We start from the raw sequence: 11,316 nt of genomic DNA, 5'->3' as shown, positions 1-11,316 counted from the left end.
TGTGCCACCTCATGGGGGTTACAAAGCTATTCTCTTTAATGGCTACATTTAATTAGGATGGGGGTTACACCTTGTGAAGGTGGCCGACCACTTATGGGGAATGAATTGGATTCATTTCATTCAAGGCAATTCACTTCATCTCCTTCCTCTAGCTCTCCGTCTCCCTCTCCTCCTCAACTTGGCGGAATCATCAAAAGGTTAGCACCTTTTTGTGTGATTTTTCCATCTACGTGTTCGTGTGGATACGTATAGAGAGTTGTCTACATTGACAACTTCGAGATCCGGCACCGTTTAGATGAGCGGGAACGTGAAGGGCTTCGCTACAAGGGTAATACTCTTATCTACTGTAGATCTAGAGTTTGAAACTCGTACTCGTAAGTTTTTCGAATTTTATTCTTTGCACGGATCCGTTGGCTAGGGAGATTCGGGGTTTCCACGACGCGAAAAGCGGTTTTCGCGGCCCGAAAAACCCAACAGAAAACAAACAAAATCTATTCACAAACCAACTAATCAATCTCAAACAAACTCAATATTAGAAATTCTACACTTAGACTTATTTGAATCCCATGGGGGCAAATCAATAAATGGAAGTTTATATTGTCTAGTAATAATAGACGACTATTCTAGGTTCACCTAGGTAAAATTTTTAAAAAATAAGGATGAAAACTTTGAAATCTTAACAAACTTTTACAAGCAAGTTGAAAATGAAAAAGGCTTTAAAATTAAAAGGATTAGAAGTGACAATGGGGGTGAATTTAAAAATTATAACTTTAGTAAATTTTGTCTTGAAAATGGATATCATCACGAATTCTTGTGTCCTAAAACACCTCAACAAAATGGAATTGTAGAAAAAAAAATAGAACTCTACTTGAAGTCTCTAGGACAATGCTAAATGAATATAATCTATCAAAGTACTTTTGGGCAGAAGCTGTTAGTATAGCCTGTTATGTGCAAAATAGAACAACACTAAATAAAACACATAACCAAACCTTCTTCGAAATATATTATAGGAAAATTCACTTCTAAAATAGAAAATGAAATTTTTGTAGGATATTCACTGAACAGTAGGGGTTACAGAATATACAATAAGGTTACACTAAAAATTGAAGAAACCACCACTGTAAAATTGAGGAATCCAAACAAAACATAGAACAAACCCAACTTCAACCAATTGAGTTTATTCAAGGCAACAGTAATCATGAAGGAACCAATCAATATTTAAATCATGAAGAGGAAGAAGAACCTCAAGAGAATCAACATCCGAGAACCATAAGAGCTAATTGACCAAATAATTGGTGATCCAGACCTAAGAGTTTAGACTAGGTCATCTTTTAGAAACCTAAGTCAAATATCTCTGATTTCAAAGATCGAACCCAAAATCATAGCTAAATTCTTACTTGACCCAGACTAGGTCATAGCTATGCAAGAGGAACTAGCTCAATTTGAAAGAAATGAGGTTTGGAACTTAGTACCACCACCCAAAAATAAGAAGATAATAGGAACAAAATGGATGTCTACAAATAAATTAAGCGAAACTGGGGAAATTACTAGAAACAAAGCTAGGCTAGTTGCTAAAGGATTTAGTCAAGTAGAGGGACTTGACTATAATGAAACTTATGCCTCAGTAGCTAGATTAGAGTCCATTAGAATGTTACTCAGCTATGCAACCCATAAAGGGTTCAGGCTATATCAAATGGATGTCAAATCCACCTTTCTAAATGGATTAATAAAAGAAGAAGTGTATGTAGGATAGCCACCTAGATTTGAAAGTCTAGACCACCCTGACTATGTTTTTAAGCCAAAGAAAGACTTATACGGACTTAAGCAAGCACCTAGGGCATGGTATGAAAGGTTAACCTCTTTCCTAATATCAAAAGGGTTCAACCAAGGTCAAATCGACCCAATCCTATTTGTTAAATCAATAAAAGAGGATATTTTTATATCCCAAATCTATGTAGATGATATAATCTTTGGTTCAACCAACTCAGAATTCCTAGAAGAATTTATGAATCTAATGGAATAAGAATTTGAAATGAGTCTAGTAGGTAAATTAACTTACTTTTTAGGATTACAAATCAAACAAATAAATGAGGGTAATTACATTTATCAACAAAAATACACCAAAGAATTACTAAAAAGATTTGGGATGGAAAATACTAAATAAATAAAGACACCTATGGCAGTTAACACAAGTCTAGATGAAGACCCTAATGAAAAATCAGTTGACTTAAAGTGTTAGTTAGAGCCCTAGAGCCAATCATATGATGATTGTTGTATGGACTCAATGTATCATATTCCTATATATTTATAAAGGCATTTCTTTATGGTTATTATACTTACTTGTATTGGTGCCAAATAACTAAGTATAATAGCGCCCTTGAGTAGAAGGTTCTTATCTATATCAATCGATTGGTTGAATTGATAGTGAGATGATATAGAGAATATTACTCTTAATCATTCCTAGTCAAGTATTAACATTCAGGGACAATGATAATGCAATGAGACTAGCATGTAAGTCAACTCGATGACTTGATCTCATAAGTCATGGATATAGAGATATCAAGTTGACACATGGGTATGCATTGGGGAATCTATACTGAATGACCCACCATGAGAAAGTATCATGGATCGTTATATGAGTGTCATATACTTTCTCATGTGATTATTAGTATGACTATGAATCTTTGGACCTGAAGTCACCATGGTTCCCTACATAAGGAGTTGCATACTTTGGCTTCGTCAAACGTCCCGTAACTAGGTGGACTATAAAGGCGATTACTGGGTGTGTAACAAATTATGCGGAGGGATGTGAGTGATGTAGATGGGATCTATCCCTCCTATATGACGAGAGTGACATCATGATTTTTGATAGAGTGAGACCACTAAGTGCATGACCATGCCCAAATGAGTCAATATGAGAATTGAGCTCATTTGTTTAGAGTGAGTCTACTTGGAGTTCAAGATATAGATTGATTAGAGGATGACACGGTCTATGCCTCAATTGATCAATCTAGATGTCAAGAATAGAAGGACATTGTCACATATTGTGAGAGTCACAATTAGTAATCACAAAGGTGATGTTGGATCTCAACATTCTTGTAACTTGGGTAGTAATGATGTGTTGCTAGATACCGCTCATTACTTATGCTTCTAAATGAGTTTATGAGCATTGCCAACGTTACAAGAACCTATAGGGTCACACACAAAGGAAAATTAGATGGAGAATAGGTTCATATGATGAACCAAGAGGATTAGGTTCTTGTGATGAACCAAATTGGATTAAGAGTAATCCAAATTAGACTAATTTAGTCGTACTCAATTTGATTCATGTGTCCAATGAGTCTAATTTAGATTATGACTCATTGAATCAATTTAATTTAATGGATAGAGATTCACTAAATCAAATTGACTTGAATCAATGGTTAGATTTGATCAACCATGGGAGATAAATGGGTCAAATTTGACTTAACTTGAGAGGAAAAATGAAGGGTCAAGTTTGACTTGACTAATTGCTACCTCATTGTGACTTGGCATAGGATCGGCCAATGATGATCACCCACATCATCAAGGCTACATCAAGTGTGTGCCACCTCATGAGGGAGACCAAGAGTCATGACTCTTGGTATTACATGGAGGTATATAACCTCTCATAAGGTGGCCGGCCACTTAATGGTGATGTGAAGCAATCAAGTGCTCATTCAAGACATCATCTTCTTCCTCCTCTCTTCTCATCTCTCCCTCTCCTCCATTGCCGAGCCACCCAAGAGTGATAGCACACTCTAAGTGGTTCTTCTCCACCTTTTGTCCGTGTGGATACTTGTAGAGGAGTGTTCACTTGACACTCTACGAGATCCGGCAACTCTTGGACGAGCGGGATAAGCGAAGGGCTTTGCTACAAAGGTATACTCTCTTTTCATGTAGATCTAAGGTAGATCTAGTGTAGAAACATGTACATGATTTAATTTTAAATATATCTTTGCACGGATCCGTGGCTAGGATTCGGGGTTTCCGCAACGTAAAAAGCGGTTTTTGTGGCTCGAATTTCTAACAATGGTATCAGAGCCACGTGCGAAGCATGTACTTGTTTGTATTTTGTTTTTATGAAATGATATTAGATCTGTAAGTTTCTGTAAGTTTACTATTTTTATGGATTTTGTGAGTAATTTTCTCGTAGATGTGAAGCAACAAGTACTTGGACACTTGTAAGCTTCAACTACCGAGAAAAATCTTCCGAAACGGCAAGATCTCACCCAAATTGTTTTGGGACAGCGGCTTAAGGCGCTATTAGATCAAGAAGGAACACTCATGATATTCATTTCGCGAGTAGGGGTGCTGCCCCTAACCCCGCAAGGGGCATTGTACCGTGATCGCGCCCGAAAATCGCTAATCGGGACCGCCGGGAAGTTGTAACTCATAAAATTCATAAAAATAGTAGTAAAATTATAGAAATTTATGTAAAATACATAATTTAGAATTATGTATGATATTGTGATGGTCATGGTCCCAAAACCCCAATTTGATTGGATAAAAATTGTGTTGTCATAATATGGCCTGCGCGCCATTTTTGTGTTGTGCGTGTTGTATGTAATTTGCGGCTTGCGCGTCGTGCCTCCTTTATTTATTTTCCTATTGTAAAATAGTTTTAGACTCAAATGTAACTTGAGTTTCAATTTTGTAATGTACAATTGAAGATGGAGTTACAAGAAGGAAGCCGACAACACAAGGCGGTCAAAGGAGATGCTTGAAGAAGCTGTTGACCCTAGGTTGACCGTCTGATCTTCTCATTGTCTTGAGAAGATCGTAGTAGGGTCATGACCTCATCACAATATATGTATATATCTTGATATATTTGCTTGTGTGTATGTGATGCATGCTAGTGTAGGGTAATTAGTGTCTTGATGCGTATATGATACACATTAACGATTAGATTAGATCTTAATCAAGTCAACTCGAGATGCCTACCAAGTTTTGATACCCATCACTACCTCGATCATTTATTGTTGTTGAATCTGCCAAAGCAGAGCAACGCATATTATCCTGGTAGGGTGCGGAGGGACAAAACTTGGTCCCGCCTATCAAACCTTGGGTGAGTACAAACTCAATTAGATTGAGTATAACTAGTTAACTCAATTTGATTGGGTATTGTCACGCCCCAGAGGAGTCCCTATCCGAAGAAATTTCGACAGCATCTCCCCTGTACGGGTGACAATTTGAAGCATTACTACATACAAAATATACATCAACCACATACGGCTAGAATATATACACAATAGAAACAACATAACATACAGTTTAATATACTCAGCTTACCCGGCTGGACAACAATGAAATAAACACAACCACGCAGTTTAATAAGCCTACACGGCTGAAAGTAAACACACAACAACGTAAACGCAGCGGAAAACACAAAACAATATGAACATAAGACCAACAACGGCACTGACAAAAATATCTGAAATCACCAGACTTGACTCCAAAATTCACATCGACTTAATGAAAAGAAAAAAAATACACAAAAGCAACATATCCTGATACCACCTAAATAGTGACAAAACCCAAAAATAAAACGATCCTCGAGTGTGACGAGGGATCGGCAACCGAGACTCTCCAAGCATCCCTGACTCATCTATATGTTACCTGGCGAAAGAAAAAAAATTTGCGAGGTGGTGAGTATTGGAACTCAGCGGGTATAGAAAAGATAGTGCATGAACATAGTCAACAAATAGAGAATGCCCAAAAGGAATACAGTCTCATAAGAGAAGTAGCATATACAAAATGAAACCATAATCAATGCTCATACCTGGAACAATATCCTAGGCTAGATATAGAAGGTCAAGAATGGTACTAATCTTTACAATACTGCTCGTAACTACAGAGGTAATGTGTAAGACATATAAACATTTCCAATAAATAACCCAAGGTCTAACCGCCAACAATGAGAGCATATCTCAACATAATAGAGCATATCAGCATAAGTGAACAACAGCAAGAAGCAACGACAACATAAATATACCACAACAGCATAAGTAAGCAATAACAACATAAGTAAACAACAACAGCCAAAGCAGGCATCATAACAGCGTATGCACGGATGGTCACCCCGCCCACCTCTCTGCACCATGACCCCTGTATGGTCGAGAGGCCGGATCAATGACAACTGTACAACCCAAAGGCCGCCACTCCCGCGAGTGACTGGATGGACAGGTGCTGAGTAGCTAACTAGCTACACAGCGAAGGGGGTCCCTGCTGCTCGTACTCCAGCTACCACTCACACGAGTGGCCGAGTGCGGCACGACAGGACAAGCAGCATCAACTCCAGCTACCACTCTCTCGAGTGGCCGAGGATGCGGCATGCATGCAATGACATGATGCGAACAATGCAACAGTCATCATATATATATAAGCAGAAACGGGTATGCTACATGAAGCCAGCATGCTCAATATCGTACATAAATAAGCAGGAGTCAAAGCATACAAAAATGGTATCTAGTATCTGCTACCGATCATGGACAACAAAAGAGACTGTATAGATATGGAAACGAATTTCTCAAAGATTGCGTGGAAGTATCAAGCGCAGGAAAGTAAGAGTGGAGTCAAGGTAAACAGTCCTTGTCCAAAATAATTCATGCAATAAGGTCAAAGTACTAAAAGCAAACAAAGCAAGAAGTTCCCGCCTCAAAAGAAGATCGTATCAAACCAATCCAACATCGAGACGCCTATCTCGAATCAACGCCCTGCGAATCTGTGACGTACGGATTTAACTAATTACATATAAATTAATCAGCTAAATCAAATCTCCAGATATATTTAAGGTAATCACAAATCGAACATGATCTCCGATTAACTACATAAATTAGAATTAGATTGATTTGACCCTAATTAATCCATCTCGACTTCAAATATAAATCAAACTAGATTCCAGAAACAAGGTGACACCAAAACCTTACAATGAAACTCTAGTTCTACATCCTTGCTCCAAAACAAATTTGATCAGTGATTTCAAACCACAAAGAAATCTGAGTTTTGCGTCCAAATACAAAAACTCCAGTGAAATCCAGAACTCAAGCAAACCTAATTCATGCAACACAAAGGATCAGACATCATAGCATACAGTCGGTACCATCACAAAACCGTCTCCAAAAACTCCATCACCAAACCAGAACATCACCCTCAATTGAATCAAATAGCTCACAGGAACTTCAAAACGAACTACAATTTACAATAGGCTTGAAACATGAATAAATACATCAATTGGCGGCTTACTCAAGCGATTAATCGAACATGTGTCACGCTGAAAACCCGAAACCTCATCAACACAGAAGAAATCAAAATCGAACTCCGTCAACATGGAATACTCTAGCATACAAAACCCAGAAACACTGTGATTCAACAAAAATCTCAATGGAGCATCTAACCGGACACAACTTTACCGAGAAAACCGAACGAGAACCATACCCAATTCACGCACATAGACAAACATATCACCACTTCTATGTTCCTACCCCATACCTTATAGACCTCGCCCAACCATAAGGATAGGCACTTGCCGGATCAGTTAGGGCATACCTCCATGTGAGGAAGAGGGGTCGGTTGCCTTGGCTCGGCGGCAGGTGCCCGCGTGAGGAGGAGGATTGCCGGTTGCTGTGGTGCTTGCGCGCGAGGAGAGGGAAGAGGCCGGCTGAGCTCGGCAAAGGAGGTGAGTCGCGAGAGGGAAAGGGAGCCGCGGCGGTGATACACGCGTGAGGAGAAGGGGCCGCGGGACGTTGAGGGCTCGGGGAGAGAGGAGTCGGCCGGAACCGAGAGAGAAGAAAGGAGAGGCGACTGTGGCTTCACGAGAGGGAGCGGCGCGAGCGGGCGTGGGGGAAGAGGGGTTCGGGTGGCATCGCGGGAAGAAGATGACGCGAGTGGGGATTTAGGGCACGGGTAAGCTTTTAAAGAAAAGGAAAAGTAAAACATTTAAGGAAATTAAACATTCCTCGTTTAAATCGGGTAACTTAAACAGACTTTTCCTTGGTCCAATAATTGATCCCCTTAACCTAACTCATACGATCTCTAATTAATTCTCAGAAAATTTCTATAATTTCCTAAAAATTTAAATAAAATTATTTAATTAAATAACCTTATTATTTAATTATTAATTGTTCAGTATTTTACATTCTCCCCCACTAATAAAAATTTGGTCCCCAAATTTACTACCCAACTTAGGGATTCCTCATCCCAAGATAACAACCAAGCAACATACTCGTATGCTACTCCAACCAAATATCAAGCACAAATCTCCAACCGTAAAAGATGACTCTGTGGGCTATGGACTCATTTTGCTTCCACTGTGCCACTCTGATATTCTGCCTTCACTTGTTGACACACAGAGAATCAAACTTCAAAATTCACAATATCGTCCTCTGCATTTTCCCTTTCCATAATTGCTATATATACAGGGAGTCTTAGACTTATGAAAGAGTAAGTCGGTCTCCTACTGATCAAGCTAATAAAAATAAATCAGTCTTCTACTAACCAAACCAACGCGAGTAAATCGATACTCTATACATCGGGTCCATAAAAATATCTAGGGCACTGTAAACCTAAATAGCAATATCAAGGACTCCTCATGTCCATACAACAAACGTACCCAAAAATAAGATCACTGGCACAAAGTCTGTAATCTAACCTTCAACTAAAATCACCATCTCCATAAATATCAAGGCATTATACTCTTGAAGTTACTATCAACATCAAAGGCTAATATCTACTAATAGATCATCAAAAGACAATATACCATCATATCTGATTTAACCAATGCCTGACACCACAGATTATACATGGTATAAACCCATAACTAAGTACTAACAAAAGTATATAATAACGGTATACCACATACCTCCTATAGCTTGGAGATTCCTGCCGCTGCCTGGTCCCACAACTCAAGAGTCACATTGAGGGATCAACTTACAAAGGAAAAACAAAACAATCGAAACACCAAAAATCATGAATCAAAACAGGATCGAAACAGCTCTGATACCACTAAATTGGGATCAGATTAACTTAAAAGAATCATAAATCAAAACTAGATCGAAACTGCTCTGATACCACTAAATTGGTATCAGATTAACTCAAAAATCATAAATCAAAACAAGATCGAAACTTTTCTAATACCACTAAATTGGTATCAGATTAACTCAAAAATCATAAATCAAAACAAGATCGAAACTGCTCTGATACCACTAAATTGGTATCAGATTAACTAAAAAATCATAAATCAAAACAAGATCGGATACCACTAAATTGTCACGCCCCAGAGGAGTCCCTATCCGAAGAAATTTCGGCAGCGTCTCCCCTGTACGGGTGACAATCTGAAGCATTACTACATACAAAATATACCTCAGCCACACTCGGCTAGAATATATATACAACATATAAACAACATAACATGCAGTTTAATATACTTAGCCTATCCGGCTGGACAAAATAAATACAACCATGCAGTTTAATAAGCCTACACGACTGGACGTAACACACAACAATGTAAACGCAGCGGAAAACACAAAACAATATGAACATAAGACCAACAACGACACTGACAAAAATATCTGAAATCACCAGACTTGACTCCAAAATTCACATCGACTTAATGAAAAGCAAACATACAGAAAAGCAACATATCGTGATACCACCTAAATAGTGACAAAACCCAAAAATAAAATGATCCTCGAGTGTGACGAGGGACCGGCAGCCGAGACTCTCCAAGCATCCCTGACTCATCTATCTGTTACCTGGCGAAAGAAAACAAATTTGCGAGGTGGTGAGTATTGGAACTCAGCGGGTATAGAAAAGATAGTGCATGAACATAGTCAACAAATAGAGAATGCCCAAAAGGAATACAGTCTCATAAGAGAAGTAGCATATACAAAATGAAACCATAATCAATGCTCATACTTGGAACTATATCCTAGGCTAGATATAGAAGGTCAAGAATGGTACTAATCTGCTACAATACTGGTCGTAACTACAGAGGTAATGTGTAAGACATATAAATATTTCCAATAAATAACCCAAGGTCTAACCGCCTACAACGAGAGCATATCTCAACATAAGACAGCATATCAGCATAAGTGAACAACAGCAAGAAGCAACGACAACATAAATATACCACAGCAGCATAAGCAATAACAACATAAGTAAACAGAAGCAGCCAAAGTAGGCATAATAACAGCGTATGCATGGATGGTCACCCCGCCCACCTCTCTGCACCATGACCCCTGTATGGTCGAGAGGCCGGATCAATGACAACTATACCACCCAAAGGCCGCCACTCCCGCGAGTGACCGGATGGACAGGTGTTGAGTAGCTAACTATCTACACAGCGAAGGGGGTCCCTGCTGCTCGTACTCCAACTACCACTCACACGAGTGGCCGAGTGCGGCATGACAGGACAAGCGGCATCAACTCCAGCTACCACTCTCTCGAGTGGCCAAGGATGCGGCATTCATGCAATGACATGATGCGAACAATGCAACAGTCATCATATATATATATTAGCAGAAACGGGTATGCTACATGAAGCCAGCATGCTCAATATTGTACATAAATAAGCAACAGTCAAAGCATACAAACATGGTATCTAGTATCTGCTGCCGATCATGGACAACAAAAGAGACTGTATAGATATGGAAACGAATTTCTCAAAGATTGCGTGGAAGTATCAAGCGCAGGAAAGTAAGAGTGGAGTCAAGGTAAACAGTTCTTGTCAAAAATAATTCATGCACTAAGGTCAAAGTACTAAAAGAAAACAAAGCAAGAAGTACCTGCCTCAAAAGAAGATCGTATCAAACCAATCCAACGTCGAGACGCCTGTCTCGAATCAACGCCCTGCGAATCTGTGACATACAGATTTAACTAATTACATATGTGTTAAACAGCTAAATCAAATCTCTAGATATATTTAAGGTAATCACAAATCAAACATGATCCCCGATTAACTACATAAATCAGAATTAGATTGTTTTGACCCTAATTAATCCATCTCGACTTCAAATACAAATCAAACTAGATTCCAGAAACAAGGTGACATCAATTTGAATCGAGATTCCACTGCTTACCAGAACATAAAATGTTCTCAAAATTAAATCCACACCAAAACCTTACAATGAAACTCTAGTTCTACATCCTTGCTCCAAAACAAATTTGATCAGTGATTTCAAACCACAAAGAAATCCGAGTTTCGCGTCCAAATATAAAAACTCCAGTGAAATCCAGAACTCAAGCAAACCCAATTCGTGCAACACAAAGGATCAAACATCATTGCATACAGTCGGTACC

Source organism: Zingiber officinale, chromosome 9B (genome assembly GCF_018446385.1).
Source record: "Zingiber officinale cultivar Zhangliang chromosome 9B, Zo_v1.1, whole genome shotgun sequence".
Lineage (NCBI taxonomy): Eukaryota > Viridiplantae > Streptophyta > Magnoliopsida > Zingiberales > Zingiberaceae > Zingiber > Zingiber officinale.
This window is presented reverse-complemented; position numbering follows the sequence as displayed.